At 37.3% G+C, this 27805-nt stretch overlaps 1 protein-coding gene across 12 annotated transcripts in view; it reads left to right on the top strand.

Moving 5' to 3' along the window:
- Positions 1-27805, top strand: part of LOC131684159 (uncharacterized) — a 104180-nt gene that overhangs the window by 24596 nt on the left and 51779 nt on the right. Inside the window, exon 3 of one of the 12 annotated variants that reach the window (XM_058966788.1) lies at positions 17510-17533. The exons of 10 other annotated variants lie outside the window; for them this stretch is intronic. The gene's annotated coding sequence lies outside the window, so the exon portion shown is untranslated. Of the gene's footprint in view, positions 1-17509; positions 17534-22300; positions 23324-27805 lie in introns of those variants that run through there. One more of the 12 variants, XM_058966789.1, reaches the window with a different exon arrangement.

Genomic DNA, 27805 nt, shown 5'->3' with positions numbered 1-27805 from the left:
TGCAAACACGTGTGTTCGTGCGATCATGAAACGGTCACGTCTGAAATTTTCTACACTCGGCCCTAGTAGCATAGGTCCATGCTTTCAGTTGGACCAATAAAAAGTTATGCTCATATCCACGAAACATGACTGTGAACTCTAGTAATACGGAGAAACTTACTCTTTTCTAGCATCTGAACCATGCACTTTAAATTAAGCATCAGATTCGCGGTTCGCGCACGATCATTCAAGAAAATATGCGAATATGCGAATGGCCACACGGTTATAAAATCGAATTTATGCAAGCGAAGTTACATACAAGCCAACTCACGCGACAAACACGTGGGCAATGGCCATTTGGTTAAAGCCCCCGATAAACAAAATTACAAATTACAATTACGTTGACATACAAACGCCCGAGCTCTTCGCGATCATCCACCACGGTGACTAAGTGGACGTTTTAGCGCTTAAAAATTTACAAACGCGGTCTCAAGAGTGGCACCTACAAACGCCCGTGTTCGAGTGATCATTAATCGGTTACGTCCGGAAGTCACTACACTCGGTCCTAGCGGTCTAGGTCCATGTTCACACGCGACATACCAACTTACAAACGCCCGAGCCGGTCGCGATGATACACAAAGACGAACATGCAATCGCAATCATCCGCGCACAATTACGCCAAAGATTGCGCAAGCACAAAAACGTAAACGCCACCGTACTTATAATCTGAATAGGGCGGTCTCAAGTGCGTTCAAATATGCGCTCATTCCCACGCTATAGTAAAGTCCCGAACATTTGAACCGTACACTCAATATCGCAATCAGAATTACGGTCCGCTGCAATTGGTCTTAAGTAGTGTTTTAGTTGGTGACATTTCCTGTCTCGTCTGCAATGGTAGTGAGTGGTTCTGACGGGGAGCCCTGCCGAGGCCCTAGCTCTACAGTTCCAGTAGGACAACTCTCGGAAAAATATCTCCGCCGTTTATGAAAAGATTGTGACAATCTATAGCTTATTAGAAAGGTATTTAAAAAAAACCATGTAACCGGAAATAATTGTTTCGTTCGAATGTCTTGAAAATTGGAGCAAGTTCTAAATATTTTTATACACTGTTAAAAATTCAAACTTAAATTTTATGTGTTCCATAAACACGATATGCATATGCACAAAAATGTACTAAAATACAAAATGGATGAATTACACACATACATTTGATGTGAAATCTGCTATGAAACAAATTTCTATGTGCAAACTTTTATAATTTTGTTGTACGCCCCATGAATTTCAATAGTTTTCACATGATATATATGTGTGACAAATAATTTTGATGTGTTGATACAAATTGCGAAAAATCAATAGATTCAATATAGCGAATTTTACCGATGTACGAAATGTGGAAATATGTTGTTCATTTTCACATCTACATAAATCTCCAATATTTCTGAGCACTCGATTTTATTCATGTTTAAAAATCTTTTTTGTATAGTTGAATATAATTATGTAGAGTTGGTCGATAAACTTTTACCCTGAAAATACTATTCCGAAGTATAGTTGTAGTACGGTACTTCCACAGGCCTCTACTGGGCTTTTGTGCCACATGCCGCAAAAAGAATATTAATATTTTGAACACAGACAAAGCTACATAACCGAGCATTGCAACCAATAAACAACAACAGCACTGTAAGCGACGTCCATGCACTCGAGAAAGATTAGATCTATATATAGGTGTTGCATACGTCTGTTTGTCTATGATTAAAGCCTGATGCGGGTATAGGTTCCTTTCCTGATGCACTGCAACGCTACCGCACTGCATGGAATAATCCAAAAGGCAATGCATATATCGGACCTTTATATAAATAAATCATGATATCTCTACAGCATACCTATTCCAGCCATGTTGTTTTTTCGTTTTTGCATCGGAACACATGTTTCAGCTTCAGAGCGCACCAGCAACTAGTAGGTAGAACTTTGTCTGTTTTGTGTTCCGGAACAGCATCAGGATTCGGTGGCATTGCATAGGTAGGTACGGTAGTCTTTGCCTGCCTTCCTACACTACACAGATTCTCACCACGATAGACTCGTGGAAGTAAAAAACCGCTAATCTGACCATCCACCACAAGCCCGGTGTGTTCATGTTCAACTGGCCTCACTTCCAAGCGTGCAAGCTCTGGAGTGGGTTTATTGTTGTAAGTACTATTTATTTATTAATTCAAATTTAATAAATTTCCAAATTAAAAACAAAACATATAAATTGTTGTTCCCGCCATTTAGGGTGTGTTTAATTTTTGAAATTTCTGTGATCGTGTGAATCGAAGTGTACGCAAATAATTGAATTGGAATCGAGCTTTTAGCAAATATCGGTAGAGTAATGATATAGTAATAAAAATTGTTGAAAAATGGAGAATCATTTTTTTGTATTTTTGTAAAGTTAATCATGCAAAAATAAAAGATTTTTTTATTTACACAAAGAATGATTTTATTAATCTAGGTAATCCAATCAAGTTCTAACGGCTTTGCATGATTTTTCAAAGCCAAAAACCTACAGTTCTTATAGTTGTTTTGAGCTTGAGCTTGTGCGACCACCCCTGGCTGCCACTCTGTTATCGATCTGGACTAGCTGCAGTTGCACGGAGAATAAGTAGATAATTATGCTTGGGAGTAGCGAAACATCTTTCAATTTACAACTCCTGGTAATCCTAAAGTATTGATCAATACCGACGCCGGCCAGGCCCGAACGTAGATCGCGGAAGGAAAGGGTAGGAATGGTTAGTCCGATACTTGCTTTTGCTAGAGGCCGTATATACTACTGCGCACTCCGCAGGAGGAGGATGTTTTTGTTAGTAAAAGTATAGAAGTTGGATCACTTCTTCTTTACCGACGCCAGAGAGGTGACTTCACTATCTGGACTAGATATCGATCCACCAAACTCATAGACCGGGGACCAACGGCTGTACTTCCCTTCCGAAGGAAGACTTGACCACAGATTTTTCACCTTAGAACAATCTCAACGACCTCGGCTGGAATTGAACCCAGGCAAATTGGAATGAGTGGCGGTCACTCTTACCACTCAACCACCGGCGCTGTCTTATGGTTGTTTTGTAGAAAAATTCATTTCACACATTTTTTAATGCTCCACGAATTCAATTGAAAAAGACAATAAAAATTACCCTACTAATTTGTGTCAGTATCTCAGGATCGAAGATGTCTTCTGCCTTATAAAAATTTTCAATTTCATGAAACAGGATTTGTGGAAGAATTATACTCAATTAGTATGATTGTCGTTTGTTGCCAATCGCATAAAATTTGATTCTATGGCGTCGGCGGTAAAACATGATGATGAGTTATGTTCTACCATAGACCATGCGGTAGACTTGGGTGCAACGCCCAACTCCTACTTAGCAGAAGGCAAAGAATTTTTCACATTTCCTTTCGATCATGTCCATATAAGCCTTCCTAGTCCTAGTTTTCCGTTCTAAGTTTATAACTGATTCGCTCTAGAATACCTATCCGTCTTTCAATTTCATTGCTTTCGTTTCTCTTAGTCTCAAATTTGCCGAAAATAACCAACAAAATCGATACAGTCAAAAATGGTTTCTTAAAGGATTAGTTAATTCAGTAGTTGTTATTAAGGTTTCTTAATATAGAAAATTCACACATGTATTGAATGTATTTTCACGTTGAAATCTAGAATATCACGCAATTGAAATGACGCTGAATTCGCTTGAATACACAGAACTGGTAATAGCGGCAGTATGTCAGATCAAGCCATAACGGAGTTTCACTGTTTCACAGCACCCATAAATCGCGTGCCAGATCCGAAATTGTTGAACAAATTTCGACATTTCATATCTCGGACTTACTCTGGAACAGTAAACTTGCAGTTAAAGCTAAAATATCCTTGTTCGTGGAGTTGGGGGAAGTGGTTTGTGATGACACACATGCATTGTGAACATGTAGTCCAGAACAACTAGTATTTTCTAGCGATAAAGGGCGAACACGAAATTATTGCGACGCATTCAACAGGGCATAACTTTTTTACCATTGGGTAAAAATCAACCAAATTTTGCACACTTTCCCATTGATGTGTATTGTTTACATGCTGTCAAACTCGAAGTCGTGATTTTCGATTCAACGAAAATGGAGGTGAACCAACGCGAGTCGAGAGAACAAATTCTTTCCAAACACCTGGAATTTCCTGACCTGTCGCACCGACAGTTGGGAAAAATGTTGAACATTCACCATTCAACCGTCTCCAGAGTGTTGAAGCGGTTCCAGGAGCGGTTGACGTTGGACCACGGCAAAGGAGCTGGAAGAAAACCGGGACCGGAGAACAAAAAGACGGAGGGAAAGGTGAAGCGGATGATTAAAGCAAACCCCAACGTCTCAAGCCGGGATTTGGCTAAAAAGATCGGCATGTCGCAGAGCTACGTCCAGAATGCAAAGAAAAGAGCTGGACTACATACATACAAGGTACAAAACTTCCCAAACCGCGATGAGCGGCAACAATCGACGGCTAAAACTCGGGCACGGAAGCTCTACGGGAAGATGCTGACAAAATATGGCTGCTGTGTGATGGACGACGAAACGTATATAAAAACCGATTTTAAGCAAATTCTGGGGTTGGAGTTTTTCACCGGCAAGAGCAAGTTCTATGTGGACGACAAATTTAAGAAGAAGAAAATGTCGAAGTGCGCCTCCAAATATCTCATTTGGCAGGCCATCTGCTCTTGCGGACTGAGGAGTGAGCCTTTCGTGACAAAGGGCACAGTAAATGGCGAGATCTACAAATCTGAGCGCCTCGAGAAGCTCCTTTTGCCGTTCTTGCAGCAGCAAGACGAAGCTCCGAAATTTTGGCCAGATTTGGCATCATGCCACTATTCTAAAAGTGTCCTGGAGTGATATGAGGCCAATTCTGTCCATTTTGTTCCAAAGGACATGAATCCGCCAAACTGTCCGGAGCTGCGCCCGGTGGAGCAGTACTGAGCAATGATGAAGCGGGAACTTCGGAAGAGCAAGAAGACAGTCAAAGACGAGAAGGACATGTTAAGAAAATGGAAAAAACTGAGAAGCTAGTACCGGATGACACTGTAAAGACTTTGATGGAGGGCATCAAGCGAAAATGCGTTCAATTTTACACTCAAGGCTCCATCGATTAACTTTTCTTTTGATTTTTGAAGTAAATATATGTATAAAACTACCCTAAAATTTTGGTTAGATTTTAAACATTATAAGAAAATTGGCATGACATTTTCGGTGTCGCAATAATTTCGTGTTCGCCCTTTATCATGGAGTGTTAAGGTGGTTGACCTTTGAATTCCTTGAATTTCTATCCTTTCGAAATGAACTTTTGGTCAGAATTTTCATTTTATAATATCTAACGGGTGTTCAATGAAAAATGCTAATTTTTTCAGTCATATAGTTAAAAAACAAAAATTTCAACGAAGTCAGTGTTTTTTATTGCAATCATAATGTTTATTCTTCAAAAAATCGTCAATGGATATTGGAGAAGAGACTCTGGTCAGCCGTACGACGCAACTTAGTCGCGGTGCTCTCACAACAGCGCTAGACGGCACTGACGTCCATCTTCCGGATACAATTCCGGATCCTGGTGGTCAACTGATTGGTATAATTGGCCCGCCAATTATTTTTGTATACTAGGGCACTGAGGGAGCCGAAAAAATCCTCAATGGGATGGCACTGGGGCAAGTTGGTCGGGTACCTTTCTTTCGGCACATGTGGTATCTTTTTCTACTCAAGATACTCCAGCGTCTTCTTGGCGTAATGAGGAGACGCATTGTCTGGCCAGAAGACGTACTTCCCATCCGCATGATACTCCTTTAAGAACGGTAGAAGAATTTTCTCAAGACATTTCCTGGTACACTTGTTGAATGATGGCCAGACCGCTCGGCTTGAACCACGGCTTTGAAATCCCTCTGTCCGATATGGCGATGTACAGCATACCTTTTTTCAAATTTATTCTTAAACTTATATTTTCCTTCGGGGGGTGTGGCCGACTTGTCTCTGGAATGGTAGCTGTCATTTCCTGGAATGTGGGTCTTCGTGAGCGGAAAGTAACTTTCGTCGTCCAGCACGAACGACGTCCCGCGATAGTTCTTCGTCATCCACCGGCACTGCGATTTCACGATCGCTATCTCCTCGTTCATGTGCTCGGGGGACCGAGTCTTCTTCCTACAGATAATGTCCTCCATCTTGAGGGTTCGGTGAATCAGGGTATGGGAGCAGTGATATTTTCGACCGGCGTCCCTCAAACTCGTTTCGTCCTTGTTGTCGAACAGCTTTTTCAACGCTCCCTTATACTTCTTCGTCATTGTCTTCGCCGACCGGCCTTCCGCTCCACGCTCAGGGATGCCAGGATCCGGTAAACTGTACTCACGGGCACGTTTTCGTCTCAAAAGTGGTCTACTGCAAAAATTTTTCCACGATGACCATGCGTTTCGTAAAACCATGCAACACGCTCGCGGAGTGCTTGCTGTTTCGACGCCATCTTCGATTGAACTGACAGCACTCGAGTGAAAAGAAACATGCATCGCATTTCTAGGAAGTCCAGAGAGCAATTCTCTTAGAGAGAATTTGTTGTCGCTCTTTAGTTTAATTACAGAAAGGTATCGAAATGATTCTCCTTTTTTATTGAACACCCGTTAGACAAATAGGGTATCCAATTATCGAAACATGCTTGAGGATCAAATATTTCTTTTTGGGGTGGTAACATGTAGAAGGATTTTTAATAAATACTCTCTGATACCAAAAAGCGTGCCGAGCCTTATCAAAAAAATTCTACAAAATACATTAAATAAATCTAACTTTACTAAAACTGCTAAACGTTTTAATGAGATTGGTTTAACGCATCGATTCTATCTAGTCATTATATAGCAGCCCACTTGCAATTACATAGGCGTAGAGTCCAAAAAAGGACCTATGTTTACGTAAAACGACTGGTAATCTATGATGTCCCGTTAGAGCAGTTCAGATTCAAATAAGACAACTAGTTCGAAACACTATGGATCATCCATAAATGACGTAGCATTTTTGAGTGATTTTTAACACCCCCTCCCCCATCATAGCATTTCGTCACAAACCTCTAAATACCCCTGGTAATTACCCAGCTTGACAGTAACCCTCCCCTCCTAAACCACGTAAAAAAAATGAAAAACAATGTTAGTTAGATGAAACGGGTAAGGTTGTCGTGACATCAGTTCAACCCCTATTCCCCTTTAAAAAAGCTACGTATAATGACATGACCCCCTACCCCCTGTCGTCACACATCATCACAAAATACAAAACTCCTCTCTCCCCCATATAATGCTACGTCATTTATGGATGGTCCCCTAGATTCATTTATTGGTCTTAAAGTCTAAATGATGGCTAAGTCAGTTGCCATGAACGGATGAAAAGAGATAGAAACGTAAAATCCAAATTTTCAAAAATAGGTATTGTGCTCTTTAGCAGAATGCGGTTTTTATCCAATTTTGTACTCAGATAGTACTGATGCCACACTACTTTGCGAAGCTTCTATAATATTGTGACATACCGTCGCTGTTGTGCTATCTTATGACAAGCGCCATTTTGTACATTTCGAGAAAAACGATTTTTAAAGTTTGAGATTGAATATCTTGAAACTTATAAATGGTATAAACAATTCAAAGAAGACAAATGATGCTTCTATCTATTCTGCATTAATCTCTCAAATATTACGAAAATCGGTTAACTACATTGCGAGTTTTCTTTGAAAATGTAAACAAAAGTCGGTCTCACACGTGTCATAGGTGTGTATTGATGACAAAATTTGTATGGCGTGTCATAATCGTGCATGGAAAATTTTCCATATAAAAAATCATCAATTATTAACTTTTATTCACATCTTTGGCTTCATTTGGTCTATAAACAATCGGTGAGATGCATTTTGAAGGAAATGAGTCAGGGAAACTAGAAAAAATAGTTATTTTTGGTTACAGTGATGCCAAATATGCTATATTTCCAGTTTAAAATTTAAATTGCATTTTTCTCATAGTTCGTGCATGTTTGTTTCGAAAATGATTATGCCATTGTGTTTATCAGATCGTTTTACATATAAAAACATCTCATACATAAAGATAATTTGAGCCAATCCCCAGACACAGTCATTTGAAGCGAAAAATTAAAAATTTCTCAGCACGTTATATCCCAGTAACCAAGCAGAATGTCAAAATTCTGTAAACGCCACTTTGTAGAAATTTTTTAGACAAGTAATGTAGCATATCTAACTCAGTTTACCCCAAAATGGCGTTTGTCATAAGATAGCACAACAGCGACGAATACAATATTATGCAGCAGGAATAGAGATACCCATTTTTGTTGTTGTTTTCCAAGGCACAATAGCCTGGGCATTGACTCGTTAACTGTTCCTTGCATACCGTTTGGTTTGCACGGGGAACGTGAAATTGCCAGGTATATTTACTACGACAATTTTTACTACATTACTATCTAAGTACAAAATATGATTAAAGCCATAATGTGCCAAAACGCACAATAACTAGTAAGTTACTGATAGGGTCAACATAGACAAATCACCCTAATGAATTCTCAAAACAAACCATTCTCGGTAATCTGTAGCGCATTTTCTAGCTCCATCACTGCAACACCGACCGCGTGACATAAACACCTACCCAGTGCGTGAGGACGGAAATCTTCACCTTCCATCGTTCACCGTGCTTGACGACATTAGAGGAGATCGTTGAACTTATTTCTACCACACTGGCGCACACTCGTATCACCACCGTTCGACATAGCACAATACAACGTACATTCATACATACATACATACCTACATACATACACCCGGGGGCAGAGCTACTACACACCTAAAACAGCTGTGATTATGTTTTTTTTCTTCCGTTTTCGAAGTTTACCCGCATGCCCACCGTCATGTTGCGGTCGATTCTTTTGCCATTTCCCTCGCACGGGCGTCCTTCCCGGCTTGTGCCAAGGTCAGGACGTTGCTCAGAATAACCGATGACGGTTTCGTGGTTCGACATGGATTTGGTTATTGCAGAGAAAAACGAAACCGTATTCTGTTATGGATTTCTGCTGATGGTTTTTTTGTCGATTTGGTCAGGAAAGGACATTGGAGGTTAATACGCGAATGGTTAGCTACTTTTCTCGTTTGGTTATGTCTTGCGCCGTTGCGTTGCCTTGGGGAATTCACACGTTTGTGCAGATTGTTCATCTCTTTATGTCGTTGAGCACATTCAGACATAAGTTTTTAACTACGTATGATAATATAATTTATGAAATGGGGAAATTGATGGAATCAGGGAAAAATGTCTATAGCTGCATTTTTGTGACAGATTTTTAGACATCCAAAGAGTGCAACATTATTTGTTTAAAAGCAGCATTATTTCGGAAGGCATGTTATGATGCTAAGCGATGTATGGCGTATTTTATTAATGCTGTATCCGACTGGGACGACACAAATGACCAAACAAACAACTCGCTTTCAACTACGATGGATTTGGGTAACTTGTAATAAGCATGAATAAAAAAACAAGGCCAACCGAGAAAACCGGAATAATGGTCGCATTTGCAGTTTCCAGAAAGCACAGAAAGTTCATAGAAAATGAACCAATAATAATGATGGAACCTTAATTAGGCGGAAAATGACATATTTGGTGTGTAGCTTTGAATCCTGTGCTATGCTAATTTCATCAACAAGCCCGAGCTTCAGTCGAATTTCGAAATCACCCATCTTCATATGACATACATCTATTGTAGTCTAAATAATATTTAATATTGATTCTTTTTTTTATTTCAATTATAGAGGTTTTAACCTTAAGGTCATTCGCCTCTTCGGGTTAGAAAAATCTCTTGGAAAGAATTTCTAACCCTATGTGCGGGGTCGGGACTCGAACCCAGGTGCGCTGCGTACAAGGCAATCGATTTACCAATACGCTACGCCCACTCCCCTTAATATTGATTCAATTTGTCCGAACTCCCATCCCTACCAGCCTCCAGCTAGCCCGTTAACAGAGAGCAATGTAACTCTTGCTAAACTCCTTAGAATATACGGTCCCTCTGTTGGGTTTGGCTGATAACTTTAAAACAACTCTTTCCGATGATTTCAAAGCTCCACGTGACGTGCAATGCCTACCTGTAGTTTACCGACGTCCGCATCCACTCGAGAATCATTGAACTGCGGGTAAGAGCACTTGAATTTTTAGTGTGCATCAAAACGGAAAAAAATTGTCCCCACTTTTATGAGCTGTAGCTGCATAGGTATGAGTACGACGATAGGACGCGTTTATTATTTGACGTCAAAAGAAATTTTCTTGCACGTCGGTTGCTTTGAAGCCTCGCAAGATATTTGTATCCAATCGCTACAACAACGTAACAACAGCGCTGCAGCGTTGGTCCAAACACTGCGGGAGTGACGTTTCAGCGGAAAGTGATAACGTGCTATACATATGTAGATTAGAGTGACAGAAAAAAATGACCCCCATCGGCCCACCCCTGAGTCGATTCCTAGTCCCACCAGGAGTGTCTGCTCCAAATTTGAGCCAAATCGAACAAGTCTAGCTACCGGACCAACGTGCTTGAAGTTTGTATGGGATTTTTCGACAATTTACATGGAGAAAACCCTCTTGCTCACATTTTCGCTGCTAGGTGGCACTGTATACATCAGATTATCACCAAAAGTGAAACTTAAGAAGCTAATTTTATTATCTACAACTTTGTTGAAGACTGCAAAGCGATCCGACTCGAATAGGAAAAGTTATTAAACTTTTAACGAAGTGATGTCTGAGTCAGTTTTGCATGGGGCCTAGCAGTGCATGGTAGTGTATCAGTACTAGGTTCTAACAAACTAAACATTTTTGTGGAAAAACGGTTAGATTTAGCTCAATAGTATGTTCGGAAGAATTGCAGTACATAATACGAGTTATGTTTTGGTTAGAAAATTTTAGTTCCACCTGTGACCGCATAGATGGCGCCAACACTAACTTTTCAACGGGGAGAGATAGAAATTAGGTGTCTTCTACAAAGTTGTAGAACAAGAATTTTTCAGTAATTCTTCCAAACATTTCGATATTCTATCTCTCTCCGTTGAAAAGTTAGTGATGGCGCCATCTATGCGGTCACAGATTGAACTAAAATTTTCTAACCAAAACATAGCTCGTTTTATGTACTGCATTTCTTCCGAACATACTATTCAGCTAAATCTAACCATTAATCCACAAAAATGTTTAGTTTGTTAGAACCTAGTACTGATACACTATCATGCACTGCTAGGCCCCATGCAAAACTGACTCAGACATCACTTCGTTAAAAGTTTAATAACTTTTCCTATTCGAGTCGGATCGCTTTGGAGTCTTCAACAAAGTTGTAGATAATAAAATTAGCTTCTTAAGTTTCACTTTTGGTGATAATCTGATGTATACAGTGCCACCTAGCGGCGAAAATGTGAGCAAGAGGGTTTTCTCCATGTAAATTGTCGAAAAATCCCATACAAACTTCAAGCACGTTGGTCCGGTAGCTAGACTTGTTCGATTTGCTTCAAATTTGGAGCAAGTACTCCTGGTGGGACTAGGAATCGACTCAGGGGTGGGCCGATTGTGTTTTCAAAAATTGATTATTTTTCTGGGCAGTCTAATGTAGATAGTACATAACCTATGTGACACGTGTATACATTATATGGTTTTTGTTTTATATCAAATTATTTCACTATCAGTACTACACTGCCCATAAAAGCATAAGAGTCTTATATGGATTTTTGACGAAAATGTGTTATCTGTTGGATTGTATTCTGTATCACCACTGAATCACAATGAACAAATAAGATTACCAGGTTTGTTATGAAAATACCGAAAAAATACCAAAACATGGTTGTCCCAGCCATAAGGCTCAATGAGAATGTAAATCTTCAATAGTGTTTTTCTCGGCTTGCTGTTTTTCAATATGGGACTCTTATGCTTTTATCGGCACTACACTGATTCAGCCATCTTTTTGATGTGTTAGCTGTTAGTCTGTTCAGCATTTTGCTGTATGCTGTTGCTATGCTATGTCACAGTCGCCGATAACGCAAAAAACGTGAACTTAATTCACTTGAGACCAAACCATCGAATATATTCACAGGGTGTCTTTGGAGGAATTGTTCGTATGAATATTCCCCACAATCTGATAAAAACTGAAATTAGACATGGCTTACTATGACCGAACTAAAAAAATTAACTTTTTATACTGACGAGCTAGAAAGTTGGTTTCTTAGATAAAGTTTTAGAAATGCTTGTAGCAAAGAATTTTGTTGAAGAATTTGGGCTTGTAGGACTAAAGGCTATCGATTTATAAGGCGTTTTATATGGCAATCCCCTTAAATCTAGTTTTTGTAATATAACTTTTTTATAGTGACTTTTCGTTCAAACGATATTCCAGACAAATGTGTAGGTATTAAAACTACATTGGGTGCTTTTCTACTTCGTCTCATCAGAAACCGACACTTACTTGTTGTCGGAATAGATTAGCGCCGGCTTGACGCAATAAGTAATAAGTAAGGATTTGTGCCCTTCAAGTGTAAAGACTGGTTTTCCAAAAAAAGATTTACGTCCTCGAAATTTTGGTGTTTACCCAATTTTTCTCCATAGGGTGAAATATAGCTTAGTACATAATATTGTCGAAGACTGTATGTAAAAATACTCGTTTCAAATTTATTGTAGATTTATACATTTTTACACTAACTTAAACTACGTATAAAAAAGAAAGGTGCAAACCAAAATGCACGAACAGGCACTTTTTTCGCTGTCTAAACTATGCACAATAAAGGTAAGAAGGTTTGGTGCGTTGCACCCTATAAATAAAGTTACTTTATCATGATTTTTGACTTTTTCCGTAGATTGTGTATTAGTTCCCTGTCAGAAAACTATTTCAAAAATATCCAAACAATATTCAGTCAAAATAATGAAACACATTTTAACTTCAGCATAATAGTTTTTTGAACAAGAAGTAGTTAAATGCATCTAAAAAGGTAGTTTTAATAATTAATTTGTCAGAATAGGTGGTTAGGAATCAGGAATCAGAATATATTGGCTTAAGTGGCACGTTCCCCGCACATAGTCGGGGATTTGTGCCTTGCCGTGTGTTTTCTTTCCTGAGCGGAAGGAAAGGACAAGGAGGTGTGGGGAAGTAGAATTGGAAGGGTGGCAAAAATAACAGCATCAAAACAAAAATAAACAACAGGTAAGTTAAACGAGATTTCTCCAATAATTGCGGTGCTCGGACAAATGGACCGTATTTTTTCCCTTATCCAACTTGACGAAATTGGCGGCGCGGGCTCAGGACCAACGAAGTCAATCGTTGAACCTGCCATGGCCAATTCGACAGCCCATTTATTTCCAGTAATACCGCAATGTCCGGGCACCCAGACAAGGTAGATAGTGTTGACAATGCTTAGTTCTTCGATTTGGGTTCGGCACGCGATCACTAGCTTGGACCGGGATTTGTCTGAGCTAAGGGCCTTGATTGCAGCCTGACTATCGGAGCAGAAGTTTATAACTCTGCCGGACAAACTCAGTTAAAGGGCCGATTGCACCCCGCACATAATCGCAAAGATTTCTGCTTGGAATACAGTACAGTATCTATCTAGTGAGTGAGATTGTTCCAATCTCATTTCACGACAGTAGACACCAGTACCAGTACGTCCCTCCATCAGAGAACCGTCAGTGTAACAGACCACTTGCGTTTGTTGTGGTCTTTCCATATAGCCAGACAACCACTCCTCTCGAGAGGAAATCTTCACATGGAATGTCCTGTAAGGAAAACTACATGTGAGTGTAAAATTGCTGGGAGCAAGAATATTTTCACCCCATGTAACCATTTGTGACCACAATCGTGTATGACTGGTAGCAAGATCAACATGATTACTGTTCCAAAGCCCAGTAACCTGCAGTCTGTATGCACATGATAGTGCTACTTGTTTGAGGTGTATGTGTAATGGTTTGATATTTCAAAGTGCTTCAAGAGCAGCAGTCGGAGTCGTGGTGAAAGCACTAGTCAACGCCATGAGCGCCATTCTTTGCAGATGGTTTAGCTTTGACTGGACTGTCACCATCTCTCCCCTCTGCCACCACCCAAGGCATCCGTATGACAGTATTGGACGTACAATTGTCGTGTAAATCCAATAGATGTATTTAGGTTTGAGACCCCAGGTCTTTCCAAAAGTTCGTCTGCACTGCCCGAAGGCCATGCCCGCTTTCTTGACTCTGAACTCAATGTGAGCAGACCAATTCAGTTTGGAATCCAATATGACTCCAACATATTTGACTTGATCTGCACACAGTAGCCCAGAAGCAAAGAACTGCAAGGGACGAACCCCGGTTGTTATTCGCTTCTTCGTGAAAAGAACCATTGAAGTTTTGCTTGGGTTAACTGATAGTTTAACTTGTCGACACCACTATTCGACAGCTCTTAATGCCTGTTGCATTAACTCAAAGATTGTTCGGACGCAAAATCCAGTAATTAGTATTTGGTAATCGTCTGCAAATCCGTAGGTTGGAAATCCAAGCTCATTGAGTTTCTTCTACAAGCCGTCGGCTACCAAGTTCCATAACAAAGGTGACAGAACGCGGCCCTGAAGAACAACCGCAAATACTCAACTTCCGTATCTCAGCCTGTCGCAGTGACGAGCAAAGTATGCGGTTACTAAGCATTGCGTTTATCCAACCCGAGATACATGCAGGTATCCCACGACCGCGCGTCGCTTCCAGAAGAGACTGGACGGACACATTGTCAAAAGCACCCTCAATATCTAGGAATACACCCAAGCTAGATTGCTTGAGCGAGAAGGCTTTCTCAATGTTGTAAACAACATCGTGAAGCAGAGTGGTCGTGGATTTCCCACACTGATATGCATGTTGCATTTTGTGCAGTGGATATTCAACTAAACTAACGTTCCTGATGTGATGATCGATTATCCGTTCTAAAGCATTCAGAAGAAAACAACTTAAGCTGATAGGCCTGAAACTCTTGGTTTCTTCATAGCTTGAGCGCCCCCCTTTGGGAATAAATCTAACAGTTATTTCTCGCCATGCTTTCGGGATGTACCCGGTAGCAAAAACATCTAAAAAGGTAGTCTTAATAATTAATTTGTCAGAATAGTTGGTTAGCTGAACTTCCGTATCTATAGGTCATAGTGTGCTTTGTTTCTTTAGCCCTAGTAAGCGGGGGATAAAGTTACCACACGTTTTTACAAAAACCTCGTTTTGGCATGATTTTCAAAACTGTTCCTATTACTGACAGGACATAGTATTCGGATTTACACATTATTCATAGTTCTTACAATTGGAATTGACTACAAGATGGCGAATTTTGCAATTGAAATTTTTATTTTATTGGAAAGTTGTGAGAAAAAAACAAAAGTGGGATCAAGCGTACCCACTCTCCCCTATTAAGACAAATATTTAATATGTGTAAATTCTGTTTCAGTTTTAAATTATTAAATTATAGACCTATTTATTGGTTGGAGTAGACCAATTTCAACAGATTGCGTTGGTCATATTTAGTCAGTTGTCGGTTTCGTGTGTGCAGATGTCCATGTTAAATTACTATAGTTGCCGTAAGCTCCAAGGCGTACTAGGTCTTGTTAAACCAGTTTAACTTGTAAACAGGTTTAAAGTATTTGGTGAGCTCCGATATTGTTCAAATCAAATAATGCTGTCTTTTGTTTGACTGCGTTCTGGTTTGCTGTACACGAAGATGTTAAAAACGACAAATTCAAGTTAGTGGAATAGACTAAATTATATAAGGCCGTGAATTGTTTGTCAATCCATTATTTTCTTGCGTTAAAATAGTATTTCTTCATCATATATTTCGTTTTAAAGCGTATCACTTGTCAACTTGGTGCCAATATGTTTCTGAACTTAGCGCTTTAATACGTTGAATACTTGTTTGTTTTTTCTTCTCTTTTAACCCTCAAAATGGCAAGGGGTTTCAGAGGCCCGGATAGTTACAGTTCTCTAGCTTCAATGAACTTGAAATTTGAAATACAAATGATCGAGCGTTTTCGGGTTTTCGATTCTCTCGCTGATAAAACGACAAAAAAGACTTACGAATTAATTGGCTCTTAGGAGCGATGCTTCTTGAAGTCACAATTTTAGTTTGCTTTTTTAAGGGTTAATAACATTCAATTAGCTAGAGATTACTGGGTAGGGAAAGTTAAGAAAATTTAGAGCCATAGTACTCAAGTGAGAGCAAAGATGTGAAATATACAGATCGGAAAAGTAGAAGTAGCAGGGTCATTAGACACAGGCTTAAAATCTTACGGCCTAATCTTTTGTCTTCTGCTGGTAGGAGTCGAGCTTTGGCAACATTACTACGGATCACTCAAGTCTACCCAATTGTCTCCTGGTAAAGACAGATTTGTCCCTCTCTACCGTGAGAACCGATGTCGCCCATACAAAGGTCGGACAAAACCTCAAAAGTGACCCGAATTTGATAAATTTTGTGACGCTGAATTCATATTTGATGTTTATTTTGTCATTTTTTGCCTCAAAATTTTGCCACTTTGGGTGGTTCGAAAATTCAACATTTATAAATATAAAGTGCACTATATCTGAAAATTCAATTCAAAAAAAATTCTAGCATGATACTCATTTTTTCAATTGATGATAATGCTGAGAGATATTTATAAATTATATTGCGAACCCTGGGTAATTAAATACTACCATGCGTCTCCATGCGTCTCCATGCGTCTCCTTCTGTCATATCACGAAAAAACACTTTTTTCATACCTCGGTTAGAAACGGGCAAAACAAGATATTCATTTGCGGAAAGTACACTAATTTTCAAGTGTCATGAAATACAAGTGATCTTTTCGAACTGTTTAAAAAAAAGAACAGTCACTTTGAACAATATAACTTTAATTTAATGGATGATATATTACACTAGTTTACAAAATAAAAATAAAAATCTGAACTTCTATATTTAATTTGATTTCTGAGGTAAAATTGTGTGCTGAATCCGAAAATGAAGTCCAAAAAATGTACAGTAGAACAGTTTTTGAGTTACAGTAAACAAATGAATTTCACTCTTAGAATAAAAAAGTTCGTTCAGTGAAATCCAAATATCAAATATCAAATTCGGTTATAGTGCACCGATATGAATTATTATACTGCTATTCAACCAAATTAGTTCTAGATAATGATTTCATAGAAATATAACACTTTGTTGAAAAAAAATAAAAGTTTTGTGTAATACATAACAAGTGTGGGTCAAACAAGTCTCTGTAATTCTTTTCACCACGAATTACCCTATCATTTTTCGCGATACTAAGTGCCCTTCATTATGACACACTGGGAAACACTTATATTGTTCGAGATAACAAACGTAATGATTATGTTACAGTAACACAAGGTGGCAGCAATTCTATCCGATTAAATGGCTCATTCCTTTGAATGTTACTGAGATAACTGGGATTTACTATTCAACATTTTTTGTCTCTACTCCATCTGTAGTATTAGTAATATTAATAATACTCTTCTTTCTCTATTTTCAGGTAAGTGGCAAATCGTGCTGATATGTAAGTTTTCATAATATTTTAATACATTACCGCAATCAACCATGATCCCGTACTGTACAAAGCACGTGTTATTCCCAGTCGATGATTGAGCTATTGGTAAAGTTCAAGGAATTCTTACTGATAACGATACAACAATGGGGGAACATTCGATTAAACCTGACTTAGGCTGTCACCGCTCTTCCCGGTTTGGTCTACACGACACCAATTTGCCGCATTGTTTAGACTTTTCATATTTGCTCTCGCTTTCGGTGCTCTTTGCATTAGGATGATACTGATTACATTGAAGTAGGTTTACCTTCTTGGTGGAAGCACGGTAGGAATGAGGATGGAAAAAACCTTTAGGGTAGTGGTGAATTAAACTATAGGGGTGAATTTGGTTGTCCTTGGGTGAATTAAACAGTCCATTAAGGCATTAAAAGCACTGACGAACCGACTTGGCAGAGGCATTCGAAAAGTGTCCCATACAAAATAACATCGCCATGTTTGAATAACGGCAGGCTTCTCGATACACGCCAAAATAAAACAACCCACAGAATAAGTTCTTTTAACTTAAATTTAGGTACTTTTGAGTTGTGCGTCGCTTTCGCACTTATTAGTGTTGTCAAAAACAAAACGAGAGATTCGACTCAGTTGAGATTTTTCGTGCAGTAAGGTACTTTTGAGTTGTTTGGGGTATACTCAAAATTAGGTAAATTCAACTTAAATTTTGATTTGAACTCAAGGTTGAGTTATGATTTTTGCCATAGTTGAATGGAAACTACCTTCAACACGGTTTACCTTATTTTACCTTCCTGCACGATATCCCGAGATCGAGTCAAAAGTACTCAATTTTAGCTAGTTTTTCGTTTATGTGTAGGTATATTGATATTACAGAAGGTGTGCAATTCTCTCAGCTCCGTATGTAGTGGTAATAAGCATCAAAATAGTATTCAGAATTCATTGAAAATGCATGTATTCTGTTATTTTTTAATCTTTTAAGGGATAGTTTTGCGAAATATTGCATACAAAAGGTAATAAGAAACTGGAAAAACTGGCTTTTAATCCACCTAACAGTGTGATGAGATATTTCTTATTACTCTTATCAGTATCTTCGGGTATTATATCGATTAAGAACATTTGGAATTTGATGCTTAGCGATGTTTTTGATAACACATACATGGAACATGGAACAGTGGCAGAACTCAGAGAATCGCTCAAATCGGCATAGGGCAACATCAGTACTAGAAATCTCAAGGCTAAACTAAATCAATGGAAAAGCGGAAATTAGCCCATAGACATGCAAACGAAATATTGCTAATGCTCTGTTGATAACATATCTAAATTCTTCAATCAATGCATTGTGTAGGGAAAACTGAATTTTCCTAAAGGGGTTATATATGTTGTGCTGAGCAAAAAATTCGAATTTTTTTGAATCGATTTGAAGTTCATACTCTCAATAGCGTTTACTCAAATTGCCAACCCGACAGAGAACTAAGAATTAGTATCTTTGATTTGATTTATTATCGCTAATCCTAATGCCAAAGAACAAATAATAAACGCTCCATACCCATTAGGGAAAATCATCATCATTATTGGCATTTTCTTTTTCACGAAACTTTACGATAACCGTCCATCACTTGCGTTAGTGCACTGGATGCGCACTGCACTGAAAATCTATTAAAATTTTTCAAATACTTCACTTCAATAATTTTCACAACCTAATAAGGGAAAGTTGTTTAAGAAGCTTTTGTAATATTGTGCAAAAAAAGCTGGAAATTTCTAAATTTTCTCTATTTGCAACATATAAACCCTTAACTATACCAATTAATTTAGGATACCCTTTTAACATAAACTATCGCACGAATGGAAATAGGATCGCCGAAAACAATATCCTCAAAAAATTGGATGTACCTGTTAATGTTGGACACAGTGAATAATAAATACTCGTTTATATCAGCTTCATGGTGTATTTTAGGCTGACTAAATCGGGGCATTTTTTTCATCTAATAAATTGAAGCTGTTAATATATTTTCCCTTCACTTGACGTAGTCTGATAACTATTTCTGATTATTTAATATAGTCTTCTAGCGCAAAAATTTATTAAATTGATTTTTTATTTTTGAATATTTGCATTTGTATTAGGGTAAGGAAAATATGCTCAAGAAAGGATTTACTCGAATTCATCCTTTTTTTAGTCTAAAGATTTATTTGAAACGGCTCAATGCGCTAGCACAACTGAGCCGTGGGTCTTTTAATTTTTTTTTACAATACGTAAAAATAAATCCTGCCTAAACAAGAGGCTATGTTGAAAAAAGTTTTTAAGAGGTCATTCACAAACAACGGTCAAAAACTTCGAGCTCTTTTCAAACATCTTTGGAAAATTGCTGATATTCCGGTTTGGCAAAATTCTACTTCTCTAAAGTGACTTGAAGAGGAAAATATTTTGGATGGTATTTTGATTTTAAAAATCGCGTCGGTAGCTGAGAATATGTTCTACTGCTTCAACAATATTTTTGAAATAAAAGTTTTTTTTCTGTAATCTTCATATCGATGTGAATTTCAGCTACTTACCCGAGTACTTTCGGAATTTTCAGGAGGGATCAATGTGGCCTAATACTTTCCAGATCCAGCATTGTTCTAATTTTGTAATACAGTAATACCTCGATATAAAGTAACTTTTTTTCGTTACTTTTTATCGAGTTACTTTATAACAAAGCTCAAAAATTGTTTTCTTGATGAATCCAAAACTGTTCATATAGTAACTAGAAAATGACCTAACATATATTTCTGGTCAGGTGTCATCTATTTGGTGTACTGGATCTTTCTAATTAAATTTTACTCAAATTTGCTTGATATGTTCCCAAAGCAATAATATTAACTGAGCACATTTGAAAAAAAAAAATGAAATTAAAGTGTTTTTAGGTCAAATTTATGTACAAACTCTGGATCTTGCATCAATGGGCAGTGGAAATTTCATGTTTGTTCAACAATCTTTTTTGAATGTTTGGATAACAACATTGTCGAAAACATCACGCCACAAGGACTCGCCCTTTAAAAGTTATAATAGAGTGCCACCTATGCAACACAGTTGAATATTAGATCGTACACTCAAAGGCTAAGATGTTTTAGCAAACTTTGTCGAAGATCTTAGCTATACAACAACACGTAACTTTATATTATAACATTTTTTTTACAAATTCTTATCAATTTGCAGTCTTGGGAAATGTTGATCCGTACACCTTAAAATATACATCTGAGAATTTTGGGATGCATAAGATGAGGATGGATTTTTTTTTACTAAATTTATTGTTTCCATTGCCAATTTTTTCTATATTTTCACATACAACAAATAAAAAAAACTTGTGAGTATACCAGAAGCAACTAAACAAGTTCATATTTTGCATAAGGCTTATGGAGCCAGTCACCTTTCGATTGAGCTTTGCTCCGAAAAAAGATCAATTTTTGTGCCTGTCTAGAAGATATTGTGTAGGCATAACAGAAGTGTCGTGTTTGACCATAGGACTCTCAATTCAACTCTAATCCAAATTCAACAGATTTATTGTTTACTACTTTGGAAGTTGGATTTTTGATGCACTTCGCCATCACAGTTTTTCCACGGTTGCAAAATGAAATGATACGAAATCGACAAAAAATTTACTTTTTCGATCAAATATATTATAAAAACCGCGAGACTGACAGCCATGCAAAGCTAACAGCTAGTAAAAGTAAGAAGAAATCTGTTTTTGACACTTTTCAATGTCAAAAATCTGTCAGGTCAAAGGAGTTGCACTTTTGATTCATCACACTTTCAAACTGTGCAGTTCGATTTGCTGTGAACTGTGCAATACCGCTTTAATTTTCATGATCTGAGGGATATCCAACAACGAACGAACCCCGGTCGAATGTTGTGAAAATGGTACACTGGTATATTCCATCATTTCGAGATTAAGGTTTTATTAAATTGTAACATATTCAGAATTATGTCACCAATAACACTGGTATTTTTGGTGCATAGAAAAAATAAATAAAACTATGTCCAAAACAATTTAAAATAAATTGTAAATTTTAAATTTAATCTTCAAAATATAGTTACGTTATATCGAGGTAAAAATTATCTTATATCGAGTTACTTTATGTCGAATATGCACATGTTGATAATGTTTAGTTTGATGTTATTTTGCGATTTGATGCCCTTGGACGAATTCTCGAAATTTTTCCAGTCGCCCATGAAAAAGTGACTAAAAATTAACCGACAGATAGAGATTTGTAAAATGCACTCGCAGTGGAATCGATCGAAAATTATTTTCGAACAGTTAATTAAGCAATCAAACGAATTTAGGCTTATAATTTTCATTGTAAAAAGGTTTAAAACACCCTTTACTTATAACCATTGTTGGTGCATCATTGTGCAAGAGAAGATATAATTTGAGCAAAAAAATACCAATAGAAATGTTGTCTATAGATGCAAATTTATTTTTTCGCAAAGACTAGAATAGCCAAAAAAATTGTTATTTCGGCTGAACATTTCCCTCCGTGCACTCGTCAAAACGGGAGAATTAAGTTTCTCTCCCAAAAAAAATCCATGAGCCTTCCGCTGAACGGTGCTACCTCTGCTGAATACTATCGCGATTGTCTTGCTCTCTCTCTCACCGTCTTTTTCTGTCCATTCATCATCCCATTCATCACCTAGAATGCACTCGTCTCGTCAGTCCTTTTCCGCATATAGACAGATCATCTCTCAGTTCGCTCGAAGTAGAATTTGGTTTGTTGATAACGGTTCGATTGGCTCGGTCTCAGTTCAGCTGTTTGTCCCGAACTGATCGCGTCTCGTTCCCTGGATGAGCCTGCGTATAAGGTTAAGTCTACTATAAGGCGGTCAGTGTTTGCGGAGGTTATCAACGAGTCGGTTGTGTGGTGCCGCGTGTGTTGCGACATACTTTAGCGCCTTACCGGAACGGAGTATGTACGGCTGTTTGGCTCGATCGGTTTGATCTGGATGAACGGTCGAGTTCTTTCGCTCCAGTTACTATCGTTGTGATTCGGTGATGTAAATTGTAATATGTATACAATAATAAATATTGGTTTCGGATCGTTGGTGAGATTTGTTGTGATCGTTAGCCGTGCGCCGGCAGTGTGAATATTTTTACCTATCCTTCCGATGGAAAACGGTCGTTCGTCTGATGACGGTGGTGCGTTCTATTCGGGGTTCGAAGCAAAACCGTGATCGTGATTTAGTTTGTTTGCAAACAAAACGAAGCAACGGCAGCCGAGCGGTTCACACCGAAACAACTGAGAGTGTTTTATAATAATTTACCTACAACGGATATAAATAGTCGGGTCATTATTTCATGTGTTGGTTTGGTTCGGTTTGTGTTTGGCTGCAAGATTGTCGTAGAAGTGGGGAAATTTCGAAATAGTCCGTACAGAGTGCCAAAATGACCCACGATGGGTGCAAAATGTAACGGGCGATAGGCGTGAGGATGTTCGCAATTGCGTCACGCCACAGTTACTGCGACATTACTTCGAGCGAGCCGTTTATTATTCAATATTTTTCCCAGGATTGAAGGAGCTTCAGATTGCAACAAAGAATTTTTCTTCTGTCGGGCCCAAGAAAGGAATTTTTACGTCACAGATTTGTGGAGGCTGGTGCAATAGCAGGTTAGCTGCAAAAAAGTTGCATCGGACGCACGTGAGTGAGGCTGCGTGTTGTTGGTGTTGTTAGTGTCAATTTTCAACGGAAATTATGTTGTGTGGTTTTAATGTATTTGACTTTAATGCAGGATGATCCATGGATGTGCTGTAAACATTGCGGTAATTATACTTTATGTATCTATAATGTTTATTAAGTGTTAGATAAAGAAATCGCTCAAATTATGTTTTAGGATTAGTAAGATTTAAACATGCGGCGTATCCGGCGTTCACTTTTGTTTGGAGATTCTAATATTGTAAAAAAACATAGAATTAACAAGTATCGTAGGATGTTAACGGTAGCGTTTGTTTATCTTCATTGCACAAACTTTTTTGAACAGAGTTGCTAGGAATCTCTGTTTAACATTGTAAATATTTTTCTCACTATTGATCAACTAAACATAGAATCGTAGGGCTCCGAATGAATCGGAAATAAGTTAAACTTGCTATGTATGTGTTTACCATCACTCAAAATTAATTCTTAACATGTTGATCAACTTTGCTGAAGCCGGCGAATCATTTGGACATTATTCTTTGAAACAGGCTATATTGCAGCCACTGCTAATTGCCACCGGAAAACCCTACACCGTAGCGTACTCTTCGATAAGTCGGAAGTGACTATCTACGATCAGTGTGTGCGGCAAATGAGCCGGCAATACTGAGGGATTCCATGAGAAACCGGCCGACCGCAAAATATGACCATCGTCGATTCGAACGAAACTTTGCAGGTGTGTTCGGTTTATGAATCTCCATGATATTCTCTGGCAATTGGAATATTTTGATACAAGAGCAATTTTTCAAAAGGGCGTAAACGTTTCTACGTGCATGAATTTCAAAATTTTGTTGTTCGATTACTGTATTTTATACAGCAAAACTATCGGAGAACGAGTTACAGGGAATGAATACTTCTGCCCGAAAAAAATATACACTGAAAAAAATGTTGTGCCATTTCTCAAAAAAACAAAAATTTATGTTAAAACTTAAAATTGCGAAAAAACCCATTTTTTAATTTTTTATATTTTGTCAACAAAAACCTAAAGAGAAAAGAAACATTTTGAATGTAATCACATGATGGAGCACTTATCGGTAAAAAAGTTTTTCTAACAATAACTTTATACATGTTTTTAAATTTCATGTTAATTGGCATACAAAATTGTAATATTATTACAGAATATCATTTTAAGCATTATTTAAAATCAAAATGCATTTAACAAAAATCTTCCAAAATGCGATAGTTTTCGAGATATTTGGAGTTTTGCTCCATCAAAAACAATTAATTCGAGTAATTATGCTATTTTTAAAAGTTATTCGCGTTACCCCATCATAAAATGTCAACAATCTAATGTTTATCGTTTTAAAGACGTAAAAGCAACTTTTTTAGTGTATTTGGATCATGGAGAAACTTTCAATAAAAAAGTTTTCCTAACAACAACTTTTGACATATTTTTATAATGCATACTATTTGCAGTCAAAAATGAAATTTTCTTTATGAATATGATTCTAAACGCCATTTTAAATCGAAATGCTTATAACAAAATTTTTCTGAAATGTATTAGTTCTCGAGATATTTTAACTTTTGTTTTAACAACACAATTATTACAAATTTTTTATTACGACCTTTTCATAAGTTATTCGCGTTTCTCCATCAACAATAATAGGTTTTTCAAAAGGCCCATAAACTGCAACTGCAATACTAGTGTATTTGGATCATGGAGAAGCTTTCAATAAAAAAGTTTTCCTAACAACAACTTTTGACATATTTTCATAATTCATACTATTTGCAGTCAAAAATACAATTTTCTTTTTGAATATGATTCTGAAAAGTTGCATTTACGTCTTTAAAATGATAAACATTAGATTGTTGACATTTAATGATGGGGTAATGCGAATAACTTTTAAAAAGAGCATAATTACACGAAATAATTGTTTTTGTTGGTGCAAAATTCCAAATATCTCGAAAACTATCGCATTTTGGAAGATTTTTGTTAAATGCATTTTGATTTTAAATGAAGCTTAGAATTATATTCTGTAATAAAATTACAGTTTTGTATGTCAATTAGTAGTAAATTTAAAAACATGTATAAAGTTATTGTTAGAAAAACTTTTTTACCGATAAGTTCTCCATCATACAATCACATTCAAAATGTTTCTTTTCTCTTTAGGTTTTTGTTGACAAAATATAAAAAATTAAAAAAATGGGTTTTTTCGCAATTTAAATTTTTAAAATAAATTTTTATTTTTTTGAAAAATGACACATTTTTTCAGTGTATATTTTTTTTCGGACAGAAGTATTAATTCCCTGTAACTCGTTCTCCGATAGTTTTGCTGTATAAAATACAGTAATCGAACAAAAAAAATTTGAAATTCATACACGTGGAAACCTTTACGCCCTTTTGAAAAGTTGCTCTTGAGGCAAAATAATCTTATTACCTGTGGAAAATGTTTAGTCTTCCATGCCGGTGAAACGTGTAAAGTTTCATCGGAATCGAAGATGGTCGGTCACGATTTTAAAGATTTTCGGACGGATCTTCGTGGAATTCCTAATTCAAAACTCAGTTCGAAATTCCAATAGCGTGGCAACTACCAGGCGGATGTTCATCAAACAAAACATCTGATAACAGTCCAGATCATTACTCGAAGCGTTTGATGTCCTTGATAAAGAATAAACATTCAAATTATCGCGTTCAGGATGCTTCGCAATATACCGTTGGTTCACTGTACAATTTGTGGTAAAATTGGTTCTAGACTAACGAATTCAACCACAGCGCCTACTGTAGCCATTTCGTCCGCCCATTCATTTCCAATAATACTGGAATAGCGGGGTACCCAAAAAATTAAAATTATGGTAAACTAAGTGCTTCTTAAGCAGCCTGACCGTCAGAGAAAACTAAATGCTTTTACAGCAAATTTCCTGTTGAAGTGTCGATTGTAGGACATCCGGAATTGCGAAATTTCTGCTTGGAATACGGTACAGTATCTACCAAGCAAATAGATTTACTCTAATCTCATTTGACGACAATACACACCATCACTGGCTCAGCTCTCCAACAAAGAACAGTCAATGTAACAAACTACGTATTCTTCCAGTTGTCGCTTAATACGGCCAGACAGCCATTCCTCGCGAGAAGATATTCCCACATTGAAGGTTATAAAAGAAAAGCTATATCGTCGCAGTTGTTTTTCCCATTCAAATTCCCTTACAAATTTCAACCGTAATGTGCTACACCAGGTCATACCTAGGGTTCCTAGTACCGACCCTTTTTGGCGAGAAGCGGTACTGTGGTACTGAAGCTCTCAGTACCGGTAAAGTAGATGAAGATTTTAGAGCAAACCGAATACAGAAGTAACTTAGGCCAGCCTTATTTCGCGCCACCCAGTGAGAAAACGGAACCAATCAAAATGTCGCTAACAAAAAATAAACGCTATTTTTTTCTCAGTTGCGCCAAATGCACTTTGAAATTTAATACAAGATCGTTGAAATTTTATTTCTAGGTAGTGCAGGAATTAAAATATACCGTTCAGCACAACGGGAGTTAGTAATGTTGAACTTCTAGAATTATTATGATGCCAGCTCGCCGATTGATATTTTGTAATGGGTCCCTATAGGGTTGAACATATTTTTTATAACATGTTTGAATGGTACCGAAAATACCAGCGCTGGCTTTTGTTCATTGCCGGTTTTAGGATACCAACAATGCACACTTGACCAGAATGCACAATTGGCAGGAATTTTGAGATTTTACTAAAACTAAACCACTTAGCATTACTATGTCTTTGGAAAAGTTTTCGTAGTTTGTGAGCTCCTTCTTTTTGTCAAAACAACAGTTGGGGTGGTTTTACCAAAATGAAAAAAAAACCTTTTGATCATTCTAGACGGCTCTATATATGACATTCAGTGAAGTTGTAGAACGATAAGTTTTAGAAAAGATTTCTGAAGACATTTGTCATTCTGTCTCTATCTGTCATACTTTCCATTTTACAACAAACTTAAAATCAAAGGTTAGGGTGTTTCTTAGAAAAACTGCTTTATTCAAATAACTTTTGCGGTATTGATTTAAAACTGAACTAGTCATCAGACAACTTTAAGATTGTTTAGGGCGAATAATTTGTTTCACGGCACCACGTATCCAAATACTATCGTTGAAAAATTATGAGCGCTTTTTCGCAAAAAAATCAGGTTTTGATAATGTATGTACTTATATCTTTTGAACAATAGTTTTAATGAATTAGAATAAAATGTCCGTCTTCGAAAACTCTGAAAATAAATTATAAAATTTTGCACTTTACAAGACGTTTCAATTATTATAAATAGTTGATAGGGTGGTTCTAAATACATTGAAATGATAAAATTAACTTTTTAATGGTTCGTGATAGTTTCACAGTCTTACAGAAAATTGAAAAAAAAATAAATTTTAAAAAACTGGGTGGAAGACACTGGAGCTCTATGTCTTGTACTTTTCATTTTACAAGAAATTTACCGAACAAAATAAGGGGGTTTCTTAAAAATAGTTTTATTTATATAACTTTAGCAGTTTTGATTTTCATTATGATTACTTTAGAACTTTTAGATATGATGATGGAGAACAGTTTCTCTCAATATACTGA

The sequence above is a fragment of the Topomyia yanbarensis genome, chromosome 2, assembly GCF_030247195.1.
Source record: "Topomyia yanbarensis strain Yona2022 chromosome 2, ASM3024719v1, whole genome shotgun sequence".
NCBI lineage: Eukaryota > Metazoa > Arthropoda > Insecta > Diptera > Culicidae > Topomyia > Topomyia yanbarensis.
The sequence above is the reverse complement of the archived record's forward strand: the minus strand, read 5'-3'. Positions and strand labels throughout refer to the sequence as shown.